The sequence below is a fragment of the Chrysemys picta genome, chromosome 1 (assembly GCF_011386835.1).
Source record: "Chrysemys picta bellii isolate R12L10 chromosome 1, ASM1138683v2, whole genome shotgun sequence".
Classification (NCBI taxonomy): domain Eukaryota; kingdom Metazoa; phylum Chordata; order Testudines; family Emydidae; genus Chrysemys; species Chrysemys picta.
The window spans coordinates 14081175-14108304 of record NC_088791.1 but is presented as its reverse complement, the minus strand read 5'-3'; the positions used below and the strand labels follow the sequence as shown (position 1 = coordinate 14108304).

The 27130-nt window shown below is 44.8% G+C and overlaps 1 long non-coding RNA gene across 1 annotated transcript in view; it reads left to right on the top strand.

The window, feature by feature from the left end:
* The window catches only part of LOC135983760 (uncharacterized), a 52644-nt gene continuing 25514 nt past the window's right edge, over positions 1-27130 (top strand). The window contains exon 1 of the long non-coding RNA XR_010601539.1: positions 1-140. This is a non-coding gene — a long non-coding RNA (uncharacterized LOC135983760). The remainder of the gene's footprint in view (positions 141-27130) is intronic.

The window sequence follows — 27130 nt, the reverse complement described above, 5'->3', positions numbered from 1 at the left end:
AGCTGGAGGAGTGTGGATGGTATGCTTGGCTGGCTGAGGGAGCTCCAGGTCCTCGGACAGAGCAGTGCTGGCAGAGACCAGGGTGAACGTGAAGGAGCTCTGGGCTGGCTGCTGGGACTCAACCAGGACAAAGCCCCAAGGTAAGGTTGAAGAATAAGCAGGGAAGTGGCCCAGGGAATCATAGCAGCAGCACAGCTTAGTTAAAGGGACTGGTGGATGGCTGCTATCTTTAGGGTCCCTGGACTGGGACCTAGAGTACAGGGTGGGCCAAGGTCCCTCCCACCAGCCACTGAAAAAGTGTCCTGGACTTTGATATAGCCCGGAAGGAGAACAGAACTGAAGAGTCTGGGCCAGAAAGGCCCAGAGAGGTGTAAAATCTTTAGGGAGGAAGCCCTGGGTGATGTGACCCCACACCAGGGCCAGGACTGCTTGAAGAGCAGGGACAATTCGAGAAGAGCTCAGAAGTGGCTGAGAGAGAGGCCCACTGAGGGGTATAGGGATAGGCCTCCCCTGTTGGACTGTTTCTCTGAAAGGGATTTTTATTTCACATGCAGACTGTGTGTGACTCGTCACCAAAGGCCCACCACAAACGGAGAGTGCAGGCACACAGGGGGCGCTCATGAGAGATGAGTGGGACCCCGTTACAAGGAGCATAGGCAAGGTCACAGTCTGGGCCTTAGTATAAAGGCACTTTACAAACATTAACAAGGCCTTAGTGATACCCTTTGTCCCCATGCTGGGGAAACTAAGGCAAATTTTGATGTGTCAACTGATTTTTTTCAAGTGCCCATGGGAATATTTTAGGAAATTGGGGCTCAGTTACTTAGACTTCAATCTGGCATGCTTGATAGGTGGCACATCTCAACACAAGCATGTTACCCTGGGGTTCTGTGATACAGACTTGCTGCTTGTGGGTTTCCAGGTGGGAGTTTAAAGTGTCTGTTATACACCTTCGGACCTGCCTTCCTGAAAGACCATCTCTCACCCTGTGTGATATTGCTGCAGTTGAGATCACCGGGGTACTTGAGTTGCAACCCTCTTTGTTTAATAGAGACATCGCATTGACCACATTTGCTCAGCTTTGAATCTCTTGCTCCTCTTTTGGGCAATGTGGCCAAGTCCATCTCGTCTCTCAGCTTTTTTGGTTGAGGAGGAGAACTAGTGATGGCTAGGGGAGGGGTTGGTTTTTGTTGTTTGTCTCTTCCACTGGGTCATTATTGCCTATTAAAAAGTTACATTTCTTATTGTGAAGAATATGGAATGTTTGGAAATATTTTTATGATCCATGTGTGCCGCATTTCACCCACTTTGTATTGCTATGCACTGGGTGGATTGATTTCTCCTGTGGGAGTGGGAAAGGAGGCATAGCCAAGTGTCAAGTATGCTGTCTGAGGTGAGACCAGATACTTTGACAAAAACTGGCTGGAATCAAAACAGATTTATGGAAGGCTCAGAAGTGATAATGGATGAGCCAGTGATTGGAACACTAATGCTTAATGACTAAGAAGCAAAGCACATGTAAATGCAGCAATGCTGGAGAATAAAGGGATGAGATGTCAGGTGTCAGTGTTAAGAACCAGGCCCCCAGTCATAGCAATGTGATGACCACATGGGATGCCCTTGTGAAAAGCTAAACTCGGAGCCTGGAGGAATCTAAGGGGCTTTCCAAAGAGCCTGTGTAAAGGTTGTGGGCACAGCACAGAGCTGGTGAATCCCTGACACTTATAAATGGCAAATCCAGCATCTATTTAGAATATTTGTCAGTGGTCTCTGACCCTGGAATAGATCTTCCTGCAATAAATAATATGCCCCACACTGCAGGCTCCCAACCTGAGGAAGTGACCGGAAGCAAGGAGCCATGTTAGGAGTGCCTGCCAGGCTGGAGAGGGTTCCCTGAGCGTTCCCTGAGGGACGAGTTGGGACCAACTTCAATCACGTGTCCCAACTTGGCCCCACTGCAAATGCTCCTTCTTTCCCAGTACAATGTTTCCATATTCCTACTAGTGTCTCCATAACCTTAGCCATTGACTAGTTCCCAGAAGTCACTAATTTCCAAAAGGCTAAAGTAACTGGCATCTTGGAGTTCACCTTTCCCATTCCACTCCCTGAAATGAAGTTGTGATAAACCAGTGCACCACATTAATCTCGTTCCCATTTTGCCTCATCACAGATGGTTATTCCAGAGTTAGAGTAATCTTTAAGCCATGCCTTCTGCAGGGGATGAAGGCCAAGGAGGCTGAAATGCTACTCTAAACTCAGATTGACCTGTTTGTGTTTGCTACAAGTATAGACAGCAAACCTTATTGAGATCATGTGTAAAGTAGCTTTCTTTCTACTTTTGTGCATACAGCATGGAATAGTTGACTACAAACCACAAAACAACCATGGGAAATGGAGCCCTGCAGCCAAAATAAGGGAAGTGTTTGCCAAAGAGGATAAGATTCTCCTGCAGAGAACAGTTATGTTAATTTTATCCAGCAAAACAAAAATGCAGAAGTGTTTTAACTCCTTCATTACATTATTAGTAGTCAATATTTATAGTACGCCCACATCTTGAACACTGTGTACAGATGTGGTCTCCTCATCTCAAAAAAGAGATACTGGCATTAAAAAAAGTTCAGAAAAGGGCAACTAAAATGATTAGGGGTTTGGAATGGGTCCCATAGGAGGAGAGATTAAAGAGGCTAGGACTTTTCAGCTTGGAAAAGAGGAGACTAAGGGGGGATATGATAGAGGTGTGGAGAAAGTGAATAAGGAAAAGTTATTTACTTGTTCCCATAATAACTAGGGGGCACCAAATGAAATTAATGGGCAGCAGGCTTAAAACAAATAAAAGGAAGTTCCTCTTCACACAGCGCACAGTCAACCTGTGGAACTTCTTGCCTGAGGGCTAGGACTATAACAGGGTTTAAAAGAACTAGATAAATTCATGGAGCTTAAGTCCATTAATGGCTATTAGCCAGGATGGGTAAGAAATGGTGTCCCTAGCCTCTGTTTGTAAGAGGGTGGAGATGGATGTCAGGAGAGAGCTCACTTGATCATTACCTGTTAGGTTCACTCCCTCTGGGACACCTGGCATTGGCCACTGTCGGTAGACAGGATACTGGGCTGGATGGACCTTTGGTCTGACCCAGTATGGCCATTCTTATGTTCATGTGTTAGTATGGTAGTGTCAAAGGAGCTCATTCGGATTGGGACCTTGCGCAGGCTGCTGTACAAACACAGAAAAAAGAAAAGCGCTGATGTTGGGGCTTTGCATTTGGTATCTCCTTAAAAGGTTCTTCCAAAGGTGACGTATCTGGTACCTGGGGTGCAGTAATCCCATTTATAGGTTTCATCAAAATATCAAGGGCTTGTCTACATGGTCAGTTAGTGCACAGGAAACCGTGGTGCAAAACTACAGCACTCTAGCCTGCCACATGCTAACTGGTTGTGTGGACCCAGCTATCGTGCACTAAAAGTTGCTCAACTTAGTGCATGGCAGACTGGAGCTCTGTACAGTCACACTCCAGCATCTGGAGCACTGTGTAGACAAGCCCCAACCACACAGCATGGGATTTTCAAAAATGCTTAGTGCTGACCCAAATCCCCCATTGATGGCCTAACTCTGCTCCCTTTGCCAATGCTCTATATACTGTGGGAAATCCTACAAATGCAGTTTAATAGGAAGGCACTCCCAAGGTACAGAGAACAAGAGTTTGCCAGCTTTGCATGAGTCACGTCAAAACTTTCTTTCAGTATGCCGTCAGACGTGGCAGTCTGCAATTCACCTGATGCTCTTTTAAAGCTACCTGTTTTGTAAAATGAGGTAGTGATTAGCAATGCAGAGTAGTTAACCCAAGTGGTCCTTCAGTCCCTACTGTCTGGTTCTTGGCTATGATTCTCTAATAAATAAAATATTACATCAGATCAGCTAGGATTCCATAGCTGTCACTGCCCTGAACCCTCCAGTCACTTGGAAATTCAAAGTGGTAGCAAAGGGAGAACTCAGCTTTACCTGCTCCCAAAGCATGTTTGAGCACAAGCAGGATCTTAGTTTTTAGCTGTATAGGGCCTCGGACATGTTGAGCAGATCTGACTCCATCCAGCAGATGCCAGTGGTGCATACACAAGCCAGATCATTACAGTAAATATGAATTAAGGCACACGCCTTTGAAAACAAAATATGAAACTTTAGGTTTAGAGTTTCAAAGCTGCCATGGGGAGTTATAAACCTGGGATCCACTCTTTCAATTTGTTTTAATTCTAGGAAGTAAAAAGAACACAAACCTACTCATTTGCTGTATTTTTAATTTTGCTTTGGAGACCAGATCATCGTGATGTTAAGCATAGGTTTAGTAAAACACCTTAAAAGAGACCTTATTAAAGCTACATAATAAGGAACAGTTTATATATTTAGATGCCTTTATTTGAACAAATGTTTCTGAAGTTAGCTTGAGTTGCCACCATCTTTTTAGCATGGTAGCTCAAGTGGAGCTAGCATGTGTACATCTACCGGAGTTGGGAATTAACACCTCCCAGCTGCAGTATAGACATGGCCCCAAAGAATCATAGAATATCAGGGTTGGAAGGGACCTCAGGAGGTCATCTAGTCCAACCCCCTGCTCAAAGTAGGGCCAACACCAACTAAATCATCCCAGCCAGGGCTTTGTCAAACCGGGCCTTAAAAACCTCTAAGGATAGTGATTCCACCACCTCCCTAGGTAACCCATTCCAGTGCTTCACCACCCTCCTAGTGAAATAATGTTTCCTAATATCCAACCTAGATCTCCCCCACTGCAACTTGAGACCATTGCTCCTTGTTCAGTCATCTGCCACCACTGAGAACAGCTTAGCTCCATCCTCTTTGGAACCCCCCCTTCAGGTAGTTGATGGCTGCTATCAAATCCCCCCTCACTCTTCTCTTCTGCAGACTAAATAACCCCAGTTCCCTCAGCCTCTCCTCATAGTGGTAGAAGAGTGAGGCTCTGGTAAGCAAACACTGAAAACTGTTTTCCTGAGGGGGGCTAAGCAGCCTGCAAGGCCCAGTTTGAGCCTCTGCAGAATGGAGACCCGATGGAGTTGGCGACTCAAATATAGCTGTTCTTTTTACAAAGTACAGACAAACTAAGAGACCTCCAAATATATTCTAGAATTAATGGCATTCAAGACAGATTTTAGCAGCACTGCAGGAACACCACGGAAGACGGTGTGAAAATTAGCAGATGCACATTGCACGCCTACACAACAAAGGGTGAAATTCTGTACTGGCTAATGATAAATTTGCAAGAGGCAGGGTGAGATGGTGCATGTGAAATTGTTTGAACAAAATGAGCAGCATGTTCTAAAAAAGTTCCTATGACCCAATAGGGGTTTCTACATGTTTGAAAAATGAAAGGTACTGATCAGATCAGCATGGCTCCATTGACTTCGGAATTATGCCATTTTACACCAGCTAAGAATCTGGCCCTTATCTTTCACCATCAAAGAATATTTATCTGAGTTTGTGCTATCTTCCAAGCACATCTCAGGCATGAGTTTCCCTTTGCAGCAATGTGATTGCGTTTAACCCTATTTATTTCTCAGTTATTGCTTTTGTTCTTGAGCAACCTCACAAAATTGAGATGAATGGTTCCGATTGCTAAACTGAGAAGTAAAAATCTTACTAAGTTGAACATGAAGGTAAAAACTTTTCTAAGAATAAAGCAAACCTTGGATATAGTTACAAAACAATAGTGAAGCAAATTGTATTCTTACATGATTTGGTGCAATTCCTATGGTCTTCAGTGACAGTTACATCCACCTATATGAAAGCACTAGATAGGAATAATAAAATTTGATGTATAATTTTCCTTAAAGGATCAGATAAAATAAAAGCATGCAGTTTAGCAAAAGGCAGTCATTTGCCAGGGAATTTGGTTGTTCAGACAAATACTACATTGGCAATGTTGGAGGGTGATGACCTATGATGATAGATCTTTCCTACCTCTAATTTAATATTTTCTATGTATAAAAGCCATAATCTGCACCTTTTTCAGGTGTTGTGGTGGTGGTTCCATACACCCACACTTCAGATATTTTGCTGCTAGCTCATCCCCAACACCAATTCACATTAACTAATGGACATAAAATAGAGAGGGATTGACCAAGTTCCAAAGGGAAATATTAGGGGGTAGCTGTGTTAGTCTGTATCCACAAAAATAACAAGGAGTCCGGTAGCACCTTAAAGACTAACATTTATTTGGGCATAAGCTTTCATGGGTGTAAAAACCTCACTTTGGGCTTGAATAGGGACTGGGAGTGGCTGGCTCACTACAAAAGCAGCGTTGCCTCTCCTGGAATTGACACCTCCTCATCTATTATTGGGAGTGGACTACATCCACCCTGATTGAATTGGCCCTGTCAACACTGGTTCTCCACTTGTGAGGTAACTCCCTTCTCTCCATGTGTCAGTATATAATGCCTGCCTCTGTAACTTTCACTCCATGCATCTGAAGAAATGGGTTTTTTACCCACGAAAGCTTATGCCCAAATAAATCAGTTAGTCTTTAAGGTGCCACCAGACTCCTTGTTGTTTTTAAAGGGAAATATTGTATAACTGTAGCTAATATGACTAGATTCCACAGAAACTTCTATCTGTGATAGTCCAGGAAAGTAGTTTTAAAAGTTTGCAGAAATTTTCCAAATAGATACAATCTCCAAGCCATAAGAGATCCAGCAAGGACACATAAACACCCCAAATGATCCTTATAGCCTGCATGTAAATAGATTCAAGACAAGCTAAAGGCTACATATACAAAGGGATTTAGGTGCCCATGTCCAAAATTTAGATCCTCGAAACCTGCTATCTGCTGCCCATAATCCTCTAGGTACCTAAATTTCTAGGCATGTGCACAGTTGCTTAAGTCCCAGTGGGATCCTCAAACTAGGCATTGCCCCACCTATCTCATCTACAGGGCATGCTCTGAGCACACCTACCAGATCAGGCCTCACACAAAACAATGACCGCAGTGGTTAGAGCAGGTGATATACCCAGGCTCATGTCCCTACTCCACATCAAGCAGACTGGGGATTTGAACCCAGATTGTTTTCTATGTCTGGGATAAGTGCACTTAAACATTGTGCTGAAGGCTCTTCATCCTTGGTTGTGTGTGGTTTTTTGTTTTGTTTTTTTTTATGGAAAGGGCTTACTTAGGCACCTAACTCCTGGAGAGTGTTCACATCTGTGAATCCCAAGCTGAGGGAGGTGTCTCCTGTGATGGGAACCCAGGGTGCAGCCTGGGACCGTGGGACCGCTGTGCCCCCTGAACTCTCTCCACCCTGGGCTGTCTCTCTTAATGCCTTGCTAGTGACCAGCAGCAAACCCCTCCAGGTGCTGTTATCACTCAGTACCAACTGCATGTGGAGCCCCACACACAGCTAGATTGCATGAATGCTCCCAGAGCCACTCATGAATCATACAGAGAAAGGCACCAGCCAAATCCCCTCCCAGCACTGTACCCCAGGAATATGCCACCTTGCACTGCTCAAGACGAGCAGTACAAATTTATTAAGTGATTCACCACTTCATCAATGGAAAGTGGACATACACCAGACTTTGCAAACCTGAGCAGATTACCAAACACTTCAGGCAAACTCACTGGTAAAGATAAGCAGTTAAACAAACGTATTGACTACAAAAGATAGACATTACATGATAGGCAAAAAGTCAGTTATCAAAATAAAATAAAATCATGCAGTCTTAACTCTCAACCCTATTAGACCGGGCAACATCTAGACTAAGCAGTTTTTCTCACCCCACTGGATATTGCAGTCCTTAATATACAGATTTGTCCCTTAAACCCAGGCCAATCTCCTCTGTTAGAGTCTTCTTCTGAGTGTCTTTGCTGCTTGCAGCATGGGCAGGGGCAGGAGAAAGGTGAAGCATGGGCCTGCTCTGTTCTGTTTTATACCTTCAGTCCATGTGCTTGGGGAAGCCACAAGTCCAGGTGGGCATTACTCTAGGCAAGGTTGAGCAATTCCCCAGGTGTGGTCTCAGGTAGGAGTGGTCTCCCTGGTTCTTGATGTGGTGTTTGACACTCCTCCCGGGCATTGGTTACTTTCCTTGCTGTTGCCTCTAGGGAGCTAATATCTGGCTGATTCCCCAACTTACAGCACGTTTTAGTGATAACCAGACAACACAATTCTCATCACTTCATATGCGTTAATGATATACGTATATGGATAGAAAAATGACTTTCAGCAGATCATAACTTTTCCCCTGACACCTCACATGGCCTGCTTTATATGCAAGATCACAATCATATATAAATGAGAAACATGGGGGTTACAGGGTGCTCCCCCAAGGTACAGAATGTCACACCTCCCTTCATACTGAAGCTGGGAGCTTCACTCCCTTTGATAGGCAGGAATTAGACCACACCCCTCTTCTCAGTATTTCCTATTGGCTAGTTTAGCTCCCCACTCAGCTTGCTAGCTTTTGTAAATCCCATTCTCAAGCACCTAATTTTCCCCACATATTGTACAGGGAGCCTGGGCACCTAACTCGGGGCTGTGGATTGGAGCAGGTTGTCTAAATGTTACGTGCTGCAATGCTGAGCCTAAGACCCTTTTGTGGATCTAGTCCTAGGTTTTATTACTGATAATATTTCTGCCCCTAGGTACCTGTCCAGCAAAGCACTTACGCATGTTCTTGAGGGAATAGCCCTGTTCACTTTAATTCACTTGAATTATGCAAATAGCCCTGACTTTAATGCTACTGCTCTTGTGCTTAAGTGCTTTGTTGGACCCGTCTTTGCCTTGGATCCCAGCATATAACTCTGTGTAGAGCCATCCAAATCTAATGTGCCCATTTAGTGGGGCTAGTGCAGACTTTCTTTAGGTTCCACCCTTATGGGCTGCAGCCTCCCAGCGTCGTTGTTCAACAGAACTTGAATCTCAAATGCAATTGACGATGTTGAGTTTCAAACAGAGGAACAGTTTTTGCATCATTTCAATACAACAGCAACAAACACTCCCAAGGTCACGCTGAACTGAGCCCTGGTTCTCGCCATTGGCATGCAGGAGAGCTGGGTGAGAGGTTTTAGACAAATAGTTTATTCATCTCTGGCAGGGCTGGGAAGACACAGAATCACAATTGGAAGTTTGGGGGGTGATTTTTTTTTTGAAGTTTCCTGATGTTTTTACTTATCACAGATGCAGAATTCTACAGCAGACAAAGTACCCCTTGCAAACAACCCCTGATAAGTAAAAAGCAGTGTTTTGTTGTGAGGAAATAATTGAAATTTGCAAGGTGATAGGAGATTAATTTTTCTCTCTCGGTTATGGTTATGGAGTTCAGCATTCCATAAGAACAGTGGAGAATTCTACATCTGCTATTTGCGGCCCCTTAAAATTATTTCAGGCTTACAAGAGAACACAATTTGAAAGTATTGAATCTGAAGTATCTTCATCCCCTATCTCCATTCCTTTTACTTCCCACTGCTTCAATTCAGGAGTTATTTCCAACACACTCTCTGCTGCATTTGTTACATGTAATATCTGCAAGAAGCCATTTCCAGAAAGGCATTAGCTACTATTAAAAAATGTTTAAAGAGGAAAAGGAGCTCTTTGGTTGCTTTAAAATTGTTAATAGAAATCAATTTAACGTGTTTGTCTTTAAAAAGTTCTTTTTTGTATTGCTCTTGGAACCTTTTCCTTAGAGCATTCGCTACAGCAACTCGCTCCGCTGCCACCATTCCAAGCAAAGGAGTAGAGAGGTTTTTTCTTATCTTCCTCATGGAAACATACATCCTGGGCTTTAATGGAAGCCCAATAATTGTGGATATTTCAATCTAAAAAGTAAAACTCCTTCTAATGGGCTACAAGACCAGAGCCTAGTAAATCTCCCAAGCCAAGCTTATCAACCAAAATAGTTTTCTTAACTAAGAAAGGCAAGTTGCTTGAAGATGGCATGTGGCTGAGAGGCTACTTGGGAAGTGTAGTCGAGTCCCTTTCAGGAAGCCACAAGACAGAGAGACCACTGACTATCACACTGATCAATAGCATTCCATTGTTTAACTGTACTCTCTCATCTGTTGACGCTTGTCTTAGACTTAGATTGTAAATCCCAGGGGGCTTTTTGTTCTGTGTTTGTACAGCACCTAGCACAGTGGGGTCAAGGTCCATGACTAGCACTCTTAGGCTCTCTGATAATACAATAATAGATGTCAGGCAACTAAATAAATAGACCAGCCTTATGTACTACCTCAAATGGTTCCAGCTATTTTATCATATATATTGTAGAAGAACTGAGGGCCCCCAGCCAAGAACAGGGCCCCATTTGTGCTAGGCACAATCCCTACTCCAAACAATTTATCTGTCGTTTCCCTGTAGATTATAAAGGATCCCATAGTTTTACAGACTTTAAGGCCAGAAGGGGCCACCTGATCATCTCGTCTGACTTCCTATCTATCACAAGCCACTGAGAACCACCCAATCACCCACACACCAAGCCAAATAACCAGAATCAGACTGAAATATTACAGCCCTCAGGAGCCTAAGCTGTTCTTTGCCACAGGTAGAGAACAAGAGAGACCAAGGTGCACCAATATAAGAGGCCCCTGCAATGGCAGGGAGTTAATTAAGTGAAATATATCCAGAGGACCCTACCCATGTCCCACGTTGCAAAGGTAGGCAAAAAAAGCCAACAACAACCAAGGTCCCTGCCAATCTGACCTGGGGGAAGATTTTTTCCTAACCCTGCAGGTGGCAATCAGTTAGACCCTGAGCACATGAGCAAGATTCAACAGCCAACCACATGAGAGAATTCTCAATATACTTCAGATCCCTGTCCCACCCTGGCCAGTGTCCAGTCTCCAGCCCTGGCCATCTCTGATGCTTCAGAGGCAGCAGACAAAAATAGAATACGGGGAGAATCCTTTTCTGACCTTATTCATGACTGGCTGAAGCCCTGAAGATTTTAGGGACATCCAATGTGAAGCAGAAGGGATCTCCAAGGCTGCCGAGCTCCACCACCACTACTGGCAACCCCATCATGCAATCCCATTAATAAATTTATGAAGTTCTGTCTTAAAACTACATTAAGTTTGCCTCCACAACTCCTATCAGGAGACTATTCCAGAACCTCTCTGCTCTGATGGTTAGAAACCTGCTTCTGATTTCCAGCCTAATTGTATCCATATCCAGTTTATACCCATTTGTTCTGGGGCCAGTATTGTCCCTTAGCTGAAATAGGACTTCACACAATCGTGATGGAATTGAACCTCCTGATGTATTTATAGAGAGCAGACAGATCTCCCCTCACATCTCATATTGCTAGGAGGGAAAACAGAGGTACAGAGAGGTGGAGTGACTCTCCCAATGTTCCACAGCAGGGCAGTTGTTGAGCCAGGAATAGAGTCCAGGAACTTATTGGTCGCTGTAGTTGGCAACAACAGCATCTTCTGTTTTTATAGGTCCCTCAGTCACCTTGTCTGTTCAAATTATGGGGCTGGATATTGGCCTTGGCTACACAAGCATATCTCCCATTGGCCAAGGGAGCAATGTAAGCTTGTGAGGGCAGAATTTGACCAATGGTTTGTTTTTAAAAGGTCGTACAATTTACTCATTTGGTAGCAACCTTTCCAAAGTGTATGTAACCCTTCTGCCAGGTGGAGTTGGAAGTGACAAGAGCCGGGTTCAATATCTAGGGGTTCCTTTTAACAATACAACACAAAACTGGCTCCAGCCCCTACCAAGTAACCTGGGAAAACTACACAACACCCCTGGGTGTCTCTAAAAGGAAATATTTCCCCTCTCACAAGCACTGAGTCTGTGTGTAGAAAAGAAAAGGGAAAAGTAACCCGGCATTAATGTAGAAAAATACATCAAGCTTGATTCAGAAGCATATGACCATGAGGAAAATATCCACCCCAAAATACATTGGGTAGTGTCCTTTGCCTCAGGTTCTCACCTTGCAATAAGTCCAACAAAGAAAAGTTTATTTAATGTGCCACTCCCAGCTTCCTCCACGGCACCCCACTCCCAGTTGTTATGCTTGGTCAGCAAAGACCCAGAGTTCAGAGGTGCATTCACATGAGTTCACCTCCTACTATGAGGCTGGGGAAGGAAAGGAAGGTACAGAGAAATGCCTCAGCTGCTGCTGCCATGCTGTTCACTCTACGTCACTGCCCAGTGCTTCAACTGCACTGTTGGCAGGGCCGCCCAGAGGATTCAGGGGCCCTGGGGCAAAGCAATTTCAGGGGCCCCTTCCATAAAAAAAATGTTGCAGTACTATAGAATACTATATTCTCATGGGGGCCCCTGCGGGGCCCGGGGCAAATTGCCCCACTTGCCCCCCCCCCCGGGTGACCCTGACTATTGGCCCTTCTATCATTGTTCAATCCACCACTGCCCTCTCTAGTGCAACCCCTGGGATTGTTTTGCAGTCCCATTACTTAACACAGCTCTCAGTGATTTCAGCAGTTAGTAGAGAGCCTTATTACTAGTGCAGGCTGGACAGTCTCTTTCACCAGAGACACTGCCCTACAGCAGATCTAAGGCTAAACACTTAGACCTGGTTCAGTGATTTCAGCTTTTGTGATCCACAGCAAAACACTCTCAATTGAGAGTCTTAATCAGGTCATTGTCTTTAAACAATGGAGAGTGGGATCTAGGGTCCTAAGGCCGAGCCCACACCACCAGCTACAAACACCTATCCCCACCCTCTCTCATCTTCACTGGGCTTTGGCACCCCCCACACCCTCTTAGTGAGTGCAGTTCAATTTGAGGGTGAACCCCCTCAATCAGGGCATGCCAAGCACAGTTCTGATGGCCTTTATTCACATGGAAAAGGTAACACTTTTTTACCCCGGCACTCAATAACAAAGTGACTTGCAATCCAACACCAGCCAAAGGTGAGCATTTGGGCAAAGCAGCTCCATCATGCTGCGCACCTAGGCAGAGTGGGGGTGTCTATGCTAAAAAGGTTGGTTCCTGAAATCTTCTCCCCCAGCTCATCACTAGATGTCAGGGGAGAGCTCATTCAGACCCTTCTTACATGTCAAAGATCTAGCAACATTCCATGGTTCCTTAGTGGGAGGGATAGCTCAGTGGTTTGAGCATTGGCTTGCTAAACCTACAGTTGTGAGTTCAATCCTTGAGGGGGCCACTTAGAGATCTGGGGCAAAGAATCAGTACTTGGTCCTGCTAGTGAAGGCAGGGGGCTAGACTCACTGACCTTTCAAGGTCCCTTCCAGTTCTAGTAGATAGGATATCTTTATTTATGATGTTCTACTTTTTAAGATCTATTATCTGAATTTAGAAGGACTCAACCAGTCAACTTTACTGAACCCCTTTTATCAGAATAAGGTCACGATGGGTGAAAGTCAACCCATCGCAGAGATGTGGAACAAAACTCAGGTCCACTTAAGCCCTCAAAATAAGCTGTAAATTTTGACAGTGGGTAATTAACCATTGGAACAATTTACCAAGAGCCGTGGTGGATTTTCCATCAATGGCAAATTTTAAAACAAGATTATGTATGTTTTTTTCCCCAGAAGATCTTCTCTAGGAATTATTTTGGGGAAGTTATATGACCTGTGCTATACAGGAGGTCAGACTAGATCAGTGGTTCTCAACCTATATATCATTGTATGCTGCATATGTGTAATCTGGGCCTCAGGTTGAGAACCACAACATGGCCCCCCTGAGCCAACCCCACAGACCCCCTATGCCCAGCACCTCCCTCCCAGAGACCCCTCCACAGAGTGGGGCCAGGAGTGAAGCCTAGGGTTGCCAACTTTCTATTTGCAGAAAACCGGACACCCTTGCCATGCCCCTGGCCCCGCCCCTTCTCCAAGGCCACGTCCCCACTCACTCCATCCCCCTCTCTCCATCGCTCGCTCTCCCCCCACTCTCACTCACTTGCTCATTTTCACTGGGCTGGGGCAGGGGGTTGGGGTGTAAGAGGGGGTGAGGGCTCCCGCTGTGGGTGCGGGCTATGGAGTGTGGCTGGGGATGAGGGGTTTGGAGTGCAAGAGAGGCTGGGGCAGGGGGTTGGGATGTGGGAGGGGGTGAGGGCTCTGGCTTGGGGTGTGGACTCTGGGGTGGGGCCAGATATGAGGGGTTTGGGGTGCAGAAGAGGGTTCTGGGCTGGGACAGGGAGTTGGGATGTGGGAGGGGGTACAGGCTCTCGGCTGGGGGTATAGGCTCTGGGGTGGGGCCAAGGTTTGGAGTGTAGGGGGGGCTCAGGGCTGGGGCAGGGGGTTGGGACACAGGAGGGGGGTTGGGGTGCAGGCTCCAGGAGGCGCTTACCTCAGGCAGCTCTCAGGAAGCAGCGATATCTCCCTCTGGTTCATAAGTGGAGATATGACCACATGGCTCTGCACACTGCCCGCGCCTGCAGGCACCACCTCCTCAGCTCTCATTGGCTGTGGTTCTTGGGAGCTGCTGAGCTGGCACAGGGGGTGGGGTTCCTTTCTGACTGGGCATTCCGGTCAAAAACTGAACACCTGGCAACCCTAGCAGAACCTTTGCAGGGGGCCCGGTGGCAGGGACCCCCGAATCCCATTGTGTGGGGACAGGCGACAGCCCCGACGTGCTGGAACCAGCTGTGTGGGGCCAGGAGGCAGGGCAGCTGGGCAGCATCCTGGACCCCAATCCAGTGGGGCCAGCCGGCAGCCCTGACCCCAGACTTTGACTCTGGGGGGCTAGCCAGCAGCCCCGGACCCCCACCGCATGGGGCCAGCCAGCAGCCCTGGTTCCTGAGGGGCCAACTGGCAGTCCCAACCCCACACCCTCGCCACATGGGGCCGGCTAGTGACCCCAATGCCAGCCACTGTGGGACCAGGTGGCAGTACTGGACCCCAGACCCTTGCCATACAGTCCGGTGGTCTTTAGCATATAGCTGGGCCACAGCTGTGTGCTAATTGGGCCGCACGTGGCCATGGGTTGAGAACCACTGGACTAGATGATCACAATGGTTACTTCTGGCCTTGGACTCTATGAAGATCTTCAATGATCTGAAATTCAAAAAAGATTCCTATTAAAACTGGAAACTAGGTCAAATTAGAAAGGATGATTATAAACTAATAACACCCAGCATGTAGAGATAAAATTAGAAAGGCAAGCACAAAAAATGAGATTCAACTAGCTAGAGACATAAAGGGTAACAAGAAAACATTCTACATATACATTAGAAGCAAGATGAAGACCAAGGACAGGCTACGCCCACTACTCAGTGGAGCGGAGGTGGGGGGGGGTGAGGGGACAATAACAGAAAGCATAGAAATGGCAGAAGTACAAAATGACTTTTTTGTTTCAATTTTCACCAGAAAGTTTAATAGCAATCAGATGTCTAACATAGTGAAAAACAGTGAAAATGAGGTAGGATCTGAGGCTCAAATAGGGAAAGAACAAGATAAAAATTACTTAGACAAGTTAGATGTCTTCAAGTAGCCAGGGCCTGATGAAATACATCCTGGAATAATCAAGGAGCTGATTGAGAAGATATCTGAGACATTAGCAATTATCTTTGAAAAATCATGGAAGACGGGAAAGATTCCAGAGGACTGGAAAAGGGCAAATATAGTGCCCATCTATAAAAAGGGGAATAAAGACAACACAGTCAGTTTAACTTCAGTATCCAGAGAGGTAATGGAGCAAATAATTAAGCAATCAATTTGCAAACACCTATAAAATAATAAGGTGATAAGTAACAGTCAGCATGGATTTGTCTAGAACAAATCATGTCAAAGCAACCTAATAGCTTTCTTTGACAGGTTAACAAGTAGAATAGGAGGGAAGTGATTGATGTGGTATATCTTGACTTTAGTATGGCTTTTGATACTGTCATGCATGACCTTCTCATAAACAAACTAAGGAAATAGAACCTAGATCAAGCTACTATAAGGTCGGTGCATAACTGGTTGGAAAACTGTTTCCAGAGAGGAGTTATCAGTCATTCATAGTGAAGCTGGAAGGGCATATCAAGTGGGGTTATGCAGGGATTGGCCTTGGGTCCAGTTCTATATCTTTATCAATGATTTAGATAATGACTTAGAGGGTAAACTTATACAATTTGCAGATGATACCAAGTTAGGAGGGGTTGCAAGTGCTTTGGAGGATAGGATTAAAATTTAAAATTATCTAAACAAACTGGAGAAATGGTCTGAAGTAAATGGGATGAAATTCAATAAGGACACATGCAAAGTTACTCCACTTAGGAAGGAACAATCAATTGCACACATACAAAATGGGAAATGACTGGGAAGGAGTACAGTGGAAAAGTGTGTCGGGGGAGGTCATAGTGGCTCACAAGCTAAATATGTGTCAACACTGGGTTTTTTTGTAACACTGTTGCAAAAAAAGCAAACATCATTCTGGGATGCATGCATTAGCAGGAGTGTTGCAAGCAAGACACGAAGTAATTATTCCGCTTTATTTCACATTGATAAGACCTCCACGGGAGTATTGTGTCCAGTTCTGGGTTCTGAACTTCAAGAAAGATGTGGACAAATTGGAAAAAGTCCAGAGGAGAGCAACACAAATGATTAAAGTCTAGAAAACATGACCTATGAGGGAAGATTGAAAACATTGGGTTTGTTTAGTCTGGAGAAGAGAATACTGAGGTGGGACATGATAGCAGTTTTCAACTACATAAAAGGTTGTTACAAGGAGGAGGGAGGAAAAATTGTTCTTGTTAGCCTCTGAGGATAGGACAAGAAGCAATGGGCTTAAATTGCAGCAAGGAAGATTTAGGTTGGACATTAGGAAAAACTTCCTAACTGCTACGGTAGCTAAGCACTGTAATAAATTGCTTAGGGAGGTTGTGGAATCTCCATCATTGAGCATTTTTAAGAGCAGGTTAGAAAATACCTGTCAGGGATATTCTAGATAATACTTAGTCCTGCCTTGAGTGCACCGGCCCAGGGCTGCCCAGAGGATTCAGGGGGGCTGGGGTCTTCAGCAGCGGGGGTCCTTCCACTCCGGGTTTTCAGGGCACTTCAGCAGCGGGTCCCAGAGCGAGCGAAGGACCCGCCACCGAAGACCCAGAGTGAAAGGAGCTCCGGGTCTTCGGCAGTGGGTCCTTCACTGTGTTCAGTGGCACTGAAGGACCTGCTGCCGAACACCCATCAAAAATGCTCATGGGGGCCCCTGTGGGGCCCGGGTCCTGGGGCAAATTGCTCCACTTGCCGCCCCCCCAGCCCCTCGAGCGGCCCTGCACTGGACTGGACTAGAAGATCTTTCGAGGTTCCTTCCAGTTCTACAATTCTATGACTCTATGGAAATGCCTTCAGTAGTGCATAGGCTTTGTGTGGTTCATGTCACCTTGTAAGTACAAAGAACAAGAGTACTTGTGGCACCTTAGAGACTAACTAAGGTGCCACAACTACTCCTGTTCTTTTTGCGGATACAGACTAACACGGCTGCTACTCTGAAATGTGTAAGTACAGGTTCACTACAAACAAGATGATAGTTTACACCAGGGCTTCTCAACCTTTTCCTTTCTGACCCCCATCCCCCAACATGCTATACAAACTCCATGGCCCACCTGTGCCACAATAACTGGTTTTCTGCATATAAAAACCAGGGCAATTTCCTGGGGCCCTGTGCCACAGGGGCCCCCAAAAGGCTACATTGCTCAGGCTTCAGCTTCAGCCCTGGGTGTCGTGGCTCAGGGACCTGGGCTTCAGCCCCATTTGATGGAGCTTCAGCTTTCTGCCCTGTGCCCCAGCCAGTCTAATGCTGGCCCTGCTTGGAGACCCCCCTGAAACCTGCTCGAGGCCCCATAGGTGGCCCCGGATCCCTGGTTGAGAACTGCTGGCTTACACAATGTAACACATTTAAATACTCTGTAATTTTCATTTAATTTTAGTATCTATGGATTTTCCTCTGGAGTTAAATCTAAGTTGGTCCCTTTAAATATACTTTGTATCACCTTAAAGATTTCTCAATGACAATAAATGTGACCTTTTAAACCATCTGCTATAGTATTGTATTTACCTTGAAACCTTCTTGCCCGGAGTTTCACCCTGTCCACAGAAATAATATTCAAGCTATGAAGTTAAGCCACACTGAACATTGAATTACAGACAGGAGTGGTCAGTCTGTACAATGCTTCAAGGAAGACAAATCTCTGCTCCAAGTGGTCTAAACTGGACCAGATGTGCTGGGTACTATGTGACCACAATGACACTTAATCTGATTGGGATATGCTGTAACTGACAACAATCAAAAGGGACTGATGTGGAATAATTGACCTGAACATCTGTTTTGTGGAAGGATATTATGTCAATTTCACCATCTGCCATACCACTATTTTTTTCCCCAGAGCTGACAACTTGAAGATATTTTTCTGCCACACAAACCACTAAATCCCTGGTTAGTGGTTTTGTGTAGTTGCTTCATGACAAGCACTGTGCTGTACTGGCACATTGCCCACAGAGATATTTTATAGCCATACTCACGAGATTGCATTAGATTTTCTATGTATTGGCATAGTCAGCTAAAAGGTTCAAATTCCCCTGAAACCGGTTGCATCATTTGTGACGGATTCCCCAAGCTGGGCTGTTGTTTCATTAAGTGCTGCTTTATTGAGGTAAGGGACACAGTTCCAGGGGAACGCAAATGAAGGTATTTTATTTAAAGAGACAAGTTATTAACAGAGACCCACATGCTGTGGAAGGGCTTGAAAGGGTAGAGAGAATGCCCATATCAGCTTCTTTTCCCCCTTTTAGTCCAAATACCAGATACTTTGTCTCAATTCTTGTCTCCTTGTATGGCAGTGGCAGGCAAACTTTTTGGCCTGAGGGACACATTGGGTTTCCAAAATTGTATGGAGGACCGGTTAGGGGAGGCTGTGCCTCCCCAAACAGCCAGGAATGGCCTGGTCCCTGCCCCCTATCTGACCCCCCCCCGCTTTTCGCCTCCTGACACCCCCCTGGGACTGCTGCCCCATCCAACCCTCCCTGTCCCCTGATGGCCCCCTATGACTCCTGCCCTATCCACTCCCCTGCTCCCTGTCCCCTGACTGCCCCCACTTCCCCATCCAACCCCTCTTCTCATTCCTGACTGCCCCCCAGGACCCTTACCCCATCCAACCACCCCTTCTCCCTGTCCCCTGACTGCCCCTGGAACCCCTGTCCCTGACTGCCCCCCGCCGCCCCATCCAACCCCCCCCCTCCTTCCTGACTGCCCCCCTGGGGCTCCTGCCCCCATTCAACCCCCTGTTCCCTGCCCTCTGACCGCCCCAACCCCTATCCGCACCCCGCACCCTGACCACCACCCCTAACTCCCCTGCCCTCTATCCAACCCTTACCGCGCTGCCTGGCGCACCGGTGGCTGGCGGCGCTACAGCTGCGCCGCTCAGAGCACCAGGACAGGCAGCTGCACCACCCAGCTAGAGCCAGCCACGCCACCGCACAGCACAGAGCACCTGGTCAGGCCCGGGCTCTGCAGCTGCACTGCCTCCCAGAGCATTGCGCCGACAGTGCAGCGAGCTGAGGCTGCAGGGGAGAGGGGACAGCAGGGGAGGGGCTGGGAGCTAGCCTTCCGGGCCAGGAGCTCAGGGGCCGGGCAGGAGGGTCCCGCGGGCCATTGTAGGGCGATGGGGACTGAGCACACTTTTTACCCATACAGCTGCTGGCAGAGATTGTCAATGACAGTTGGGTACTTAACTTGCTTTAGGTCCCTGGGAAAATTCCAGCCTGTATTTCACCACTGAGCCAAGCTACAAGTCAGCCCTAGCATGGCAATGCAGGGGTTCGAGGCACTCACTTGTGCCCTGATGGAGGGTAGTGATGTCGAAGGAAGCAGTAGGATAGGGGAAGCAGGTTCTGCAGAGTTGTTCCATTCCTTCTCTGTGAACGTTAGCAGGAAGGGGCAGGAGGAGGGCCAAATGGATCCTCAGCTGAAAGGGAAAGAATTGAGAACACTTCACTTTCTTGGACTTTTTTGTTCACACACACACACGTGTGTGTGTGCACGCAGTTTATATTTTTCAAGAGGGTTAAGTCATTCAGATGTACTGAAACTGGCCCATCCAAAAGTGGAAAAGTAAAGTGCTTGGAGAGAGGGGAAACTGAGGCAAGAGTGGCTCAAGAGTCTGAGTACCAACCTCCAGGCAGACTGTTACAAACCACAAACTGGTTGTGAATTCTACACTTCGATTCCACCAACCAAGCATCAAATGTGAACTTTGCAACTTCGCAAGCACGATAACAGCCTTAATATGGAGTCACAGACAGTCCCTTTGGGTATTTATAGTGCCAGCAGTTATAAGGTAGTAAGATCTCAAGGCCATACAGTAATTCAATGGGACTGACAGGAACAGACATAATATTCTTAAACTATAAGCTCTTTAGTGGCAGAAGCCATTTTTTGTGTGTGTTTGTGCAGCACCTAGCACTGCAGGGTCCACGACTGGGGCTACTAGACACTACTGCAGTATACCTAATGTGGTATTCATCAACTTCCAGTCCTTTTCTCTAACTTACCACCCAATAGTCCTTCAATTAAGGCACATCAGTCCAAAGTTCCACACATATCATCCACTCCAGAAGGAGATAAGGGAGAGGTTAAATCTACACACTCACTGGGAACAAAATCATTTTAATGACTTTCATTTACATTTTTAAATAAAATATATTAACCTATTCTTTCCAGACTTATTTCCTCTTCTAAAAAAAATATCCTGTCTTTTCCTTTTTGGTGTGTCCTCGTGCCATCCCTTTGATGCTTTCCAATACTGCTGCTGGGTCAAATTATTATTCTGTTCAAATGCCTAGTTATGTTAGGAGATAAAGGAAAACACACTAAACATAGTACATTTGTTTAGCAGCCTTGAAAAGGTTTTATTAGCTGAAATTTTAGATTCATCCCTTTGTACAGTATTTCAAGTGTTAACTAGCAGCTCGGTGAACAACAGCAGCTGTTAGCTGATTAGTAGTTGTACATCAGGAACATCTTGATCCATTTCTTTTTTTCCCTCCAATCAACTATTTAATAGTGCTACATCTAGGTGTGTATGTAATTACTATAATTAATACTAGATACCTAATTAACAGTGCTGTAGGAAGAACAAAATCAGATTAATGTTCCTATGGCAACTTGGCCTAGAATGCTGGGATTTTCAGTTCAGGAAGATCATTGTATTTTTCATCTCCAGAAGTGTCCTTTTATCATTTGGGGAAGTTGTGAGAAAGCTGGTTTAGTGGTTAGAACTCTCAGCAGTGACACTGTGTGTGTGGGTTGGGTTTTTAAATCCGTACAAATGTAAAATTAACAGTTCCGGGTGGAAATCTGAAAGCAGGCCTCTATTCTGCTCAGGTCAACACAATGGCTTTCTGAATTTGAAGTTGTGCAGTGTTTTTTCGTGGGAGGGAGTATATTAAGGCTTTGCTTCAGCAAATCACTTGCTGCCTCCTCTCTGCCAGTCTTCTTGTGTTGACTGGCACAAAGCCCACTCGTTCCTGGTCCGCTGAATGAGAAGGACCTGTAGTTTGAGCTTCTGTGGGTAAATATTTCAGAAAAAAAATCACAGGAAAATAAAAGGGACAATTCCAAGATACAAGATTAGCACTGGTTGAAAAATTTCAGATCCTCCCATGATGTCTCCCTAACCAACAGCGGGAAACCATTGTGCATCATGGGAGGTGTAGCTGAGTCAGGGATCCCACCCTTTGAAGAAGAATGGCGGCATAAACATCTGAGCTACAACTCCCATAAGGCACCATGACAGTTCAGATACACAGAGATTAATGTCAAAGTGACCTGAAATGAAACATTTTGATTTGTGTTGACAATCCAAAAAATTTTTGTTTAGGTTTGAGGCACTGCAGCACCCCAATTTCCACATCAAAATATTTTGGGAGAAATATTTTGGGTTTTGAATTGTTGCCAGAAATCTGAAGTTTACCATGAAAAATGTGAAGGGAAACAATTCTTTTGTTTTCATTAACATTTTCTGCAGAACAATAAACAGTTCCCAACCAGCTGTACTCCATACATGACTGGTAGTAAATGACTGGTGCGCTATACATAATTCTTTCAGTCTTCTGATTCTATGGGAATTCAGTAGCAGGCCTTCCAACGTGAATGGAAAGAATAACCTGAGACAGCCTGACAAATGGAGGTTCACAAACATTCAAATCAATAGTGTCTGACAATGAGATAAAGATTTCTATGTCACCATCTTGCGTAACTCTAGGAATACAACACTAGCCTTCTGACCAATTCCTTAGTACAATGAGTTGCAATTAGGAGAGAAGCGTTTCTTGTGTTGTCTGTTGTCCTCTGATGATCTAATATTATAGAACTTTTGGAGTTCTTTTGGATTTTGCAACCCCTCAATGACCTTGTAAGTGAATCTTGCTCTCCCGGGATGTCAAGTCAAGCCAGCAGATGGATACCTCTGTCCCCCAAAGAAGGGAGTCTCCAACCACCACAATACCCTATGTGTCTGCCTTTTGATGGCATTGGCTGTGAGCCTCCCAGCCTTTGGGCCATATGGCTCCTCTTCCCTGCACACGTAGGCCTCTCTCCTCTTTTCCTGTCTCTGTCTGATCCATCATGTAGAAGCTACTGTTCCTAAGTTCAGTGTCAGTCTTGGAAAAATGTTGTTGGAATGGTGCGTAGTGATGGCAAACACTGAGTGAATGGTCAGAAGGCACCGTCTTTATACTTTTGTCCTGAAAACTCATGTTAACACCAGTTTGTCCTTCAAGCAAATTAGAAGTATCCAGATATGATTGTATTATGCAGTAAATAGAGCAAGTGGTTGATAAAGATCTAAACATTTGGGGGCTTAATTAAACCACCTCCAGATGTTTTCATGTTCAGCTCATCCTTAGCAATTCTTGTCACTATGACTATAATCATTAGAATAGAAAACCCACATTATCTAATGAGCTATATGTACTAGCTATTCCCTGCCTGTCAACATTTTATGAGCACTTTTACATAATTATACATCATATTTACTTGCAGCTTTAAGACATCTGGAAAATGGATATTGATGGATGGGGCCAGAGCTCTAGCTGGTTTAAATTGCTATAATTAATGGGACTACCTCACTTTGCATAAGCTGATGACCTGGTCCATGAATTCTAGTATGACTGGTAAGAACTAGCTGAAAAAGGAAAAGTTTCCCAAAAGTTTGGAGGCTGTTTTCATTTTGAAGGGTTCGAGATATAACTGGCTGACATCTTCTGGGCAAAAGCATTTGGTAAAAAATGGGGTTGCATCAAATGCATTCCCCCGCTCCCCCAGGAAATGTCATTTGACAGCATTTCTCATATTAAATAAATTCCCATTGTTTTTCTCAGTTTGAAAGATTTTCATTTTGAACTAGTAGGGAAATCCCACTCACAGGTCCTCCCTTCCTCCTCCATTATTTTTTGAAAGACCATTTGACAAACCAAGCAAAACAAAACCCCACAACTTATGTTCAGAAAGTTTTTTACCTGCTGTAATGACTGGAGTGAAATACTTACTGTCAGACACACGGGCTCTGTGAAACAGCTTCCTATATAGCTAAAGGAGGACCAGTGTAGATGACCACTGGTATTTTTTTAAGACTCTCAAGCCATGGTCTACAGCAAGAAAATAGAGAAGATATTTGAGGGCAGGTCTGAGATGAAGACCTTGATTTCTTACTTGACTTCTTTCCCTAATCTGACATTCTTTATTTTGTCCAGAGGCAAAGTGCTCCCTTCCAACAAAATAATAATATTTCCATCTTGATATTACTACTAGCATCAGTAAAAGCTTGATAAACACTAGGTCCCAGACTCTGAATTTGTTTACACTGGCATAAATCTGGACTGACTTCACATGACAATTTATGCTGGTATCAACTGAGTTCAGAATTTAGTGCCATATTTTTTTCCAAGACATTTTGGTTTACTTTAAGATTTTCTTTCAACTCTATCTAAAAATTGTTGTTTTTTTTGGCAAAAACTTAAAGAAACAAACAAAAATAACCTACACAGGGATGAAAGTAACCGGTGCAATCCAGTTTTACCCTGGCTTCAATTCCCTAGTTTCTTCCCCCCAAAATGAAACTGAAAAGGTGGAGATGGAGTAAGGATCAGTTCGGAACTTAGAACATACCTTAAAGATGCATAGGTATAAGTGACAGACCGTGATCCTGCAACGGACTGTGGGTGGGTGGACAACATGCAGAGCCCCACTGAAGTCTAACTAAAACAAGGATGGGCATGGGAAGAATGAGTTTAGATTGAAGTCAATGGGGCTCTGCGGAAGGGCAGGAATTTGCACACTGCAGGGTTGGGGCTAATTTATTATTCAACCGAATCATTTTGCCCAGCGCTCATTGTGCAAATGAATGAGACTGCAGTCAATGGTTGCTCTGCTGAGGACCTAGACCAGCACAACACATAAAGAAGGGGAGGAAATAGGGATGTGATCCTGATAATATAGTTGGAGACCTACAGTAGCAAGTCTTCAGCATATGGAATATCTGCAGCTTTGCTTTGCTTTCTTTCAGGCTGTGTTGCTGTGGTGACCTAAGGGATAAAAGCAGAACTCCAGAGGAACCAAGCAAATGGTTTATGAACCAAGCAATTGCCTAATAATGAGACCATTGAAACTGAATTCTAGTTAGTTCACTGGTGATCCAGGATGTTCTTTCTGTACACAGAAACCACCAAAACAAAAGGGTCAAAGCAGGCAGTAATGTCTGTGGGTCTTTTTGGAAGTTCTCTATCTCCACCTGCTGGAAACAGTGCATCATTGTCCTGGATTGAGCCCTTTGGCTTTTTCGACGGCAAGTAAAGGCAATGATTTTCTGAAGTCTGAGATAATACAGCTACATTTCACTACATACATTTTCTTTTGAAGGAGTGTCAGTAATAGGAGACTCATGAATAAGTAGGTCCAAGGTGTAATTATTTGAATTTGTCCCAGAGGCGCCCCTAGAACCAGACAATAGTATGTGGAGCCCCACTGGTTTTCATGTGAATAATCATTGTTCACTACAATTCCTGGAAGTCGTGGGACTTTTGAACATTTTCATGAATACTCAATAGGGTCTCTGAGTATTCACTAGAGCTGGTAAAAAAATGGAATTTCCATCCCACACGAAATTCTGATGTTTACTTTTGCCCCAGATTGGAACACAAGGTCAATTTGTCATGGAAAAGGAGGTTCTGAACATTTTTATTTCAAACACTTATGATCAAAACAAAATTCATTGGCTCAATTCAACACTGATCTGCGTTTGCCTAAGCTGCCGCAATGCCTCATGCTCCCAATTCTCCATCATGGGCTGGGCTCCACAGCCAGACAATCTCTCTTACAATGTGTCATAAGAACATAAGAATGGGCACACTGCCTCAGACCAATAGTCCATCTAGGCCAGTAGCCCATCTTCTGACAATGGCCAGTGTCACATGCTTCAGAGTGAATGAACAAAACAAGGCAATTTATCAAATGATCCATCCTCTGTCATCCAGTCCCAGCTTCTGACAGTCAGAGGTTTAGGGACACCCAGAGCATAGGGTTGAATCACTGACCATCCTGGGTAATAGCCAGTGATGGACCTGTCCTCCATGAACTTATCTAATTCTTTTTGAACCCAGTTATACTTTTGGCCTTCGCAACATCCCCTGGCAACACGTTCCACAGGCTGACTATGCGTTGTGTGAAGAAGTACTTCCTTATGTTTGTTTTAAATATGCTGCCTATTAATTTCATCGGGTAACCCTTGGTTCTTGTGTTATGAGAAGTGGTAAATAACATTTCCCTATTCACTTTCTTTGCATCATTCGTGATTTTATAGATGTCTATCATATCCCCTCCTTAGTCTTTTCTAAGCTAAACAGTCCCAGTCTTTTTAATCTTTCCTCATATGGAAGCTCTTCCATACCCCTAATCATTTTTGTTGCCATTTTCAGTATTATTTTCCAATTCTAATATATTTTTTGAGATGGGGCAACCAGACCTGCACACAATACTCAAGCTGTGGATGTACCATGGATTTATAAAGTGGCATCCGGATATTTTCTGTCTTATTATCTATCCCTTTCCTAATAGTTCCTAACATTCTGTTAGCTTTTATTGGCTGCTGCTCCACATTGAGCAGATGTTTTCAGAGATTCCCAGGTCATGGGATTCCCATGATGCACCATCCCAGTTCGGCCAGAGGTGAGACCATGGTGCATCTTGGGAAGTGTAGTCCAGCTAGAGAGCCTGATCCATAAGGGAGAATGAACAGTGTCAAAGGGACTTGTCCAGGATCACTATGCAGGACAGTGGCAGGGCTGGGAAATGAACGCAGGCCTTCCTTCCCAGCCCAGAGTTCTGTTCACTAGCCCACGTGGCCTTCCCTATTGACTAAGATGATGCAAAGAAAGAGCCAGAAGAAGGAGATGGAAGTTTGTTAATTCTTATTAAAATTGCATCCACTGTCTCAGATAGAAACGGACTGTGAGCTATATTTATCCCTCAAGCACAATAGCAATAGAAGCCAGTGAGAGGTGTGGGGATGTGCACCTCAGTGGGAGCAGCTTTACTGGGCTGTATGTTAGGACCTATCTTCTTTGATCCTGCGTTCATGTGAATCCAATGCTTAGAGTGCACTTCAGTGGGAAAATATTTTAATTATTGACTTGAGTTTATTACACTAACAGCATTTAGTTATGCTGAAAGCATTGCTGGAGAAGCTCTTAATGATGCATAATAAACTGCCTGAGAAAGGTCAAGTAAACAGTATTACAATGGTAGTGCATAGACATTAAAACAGCTGCTGTCTTTTAACTGTATACATTTCATTTTATTAGATACTGATTGATAAAGACGACATTTGCAATGAAAGGTGCTACTGTGTTTTGTAGCAAATACCGAAGCAGAAAGGCTGAGCTTCTGTGCTGGTCTCTTAGAATCCTTCTATAGGCGTCCTTGCAAAGGACTTGCCAGATCAGACCCACCGCCTATCATGCAGACCAGAATTGTTTCATTAGGCTCCCCTGTATGCCTGAATCCATCTATTGTCTCTTACCTTAAGCTCTTCAGCACAGGGATTTTGGTTATGTTTGTCCAGTGCCTAGCGTATTGGGGTCCTGATCTATGATCAGGGCCCCTAGATGCTACTGCAATATAAACAATAACTAAATAGGTTATTTTCTTAAAGCGGCACAAAAAGCAATTT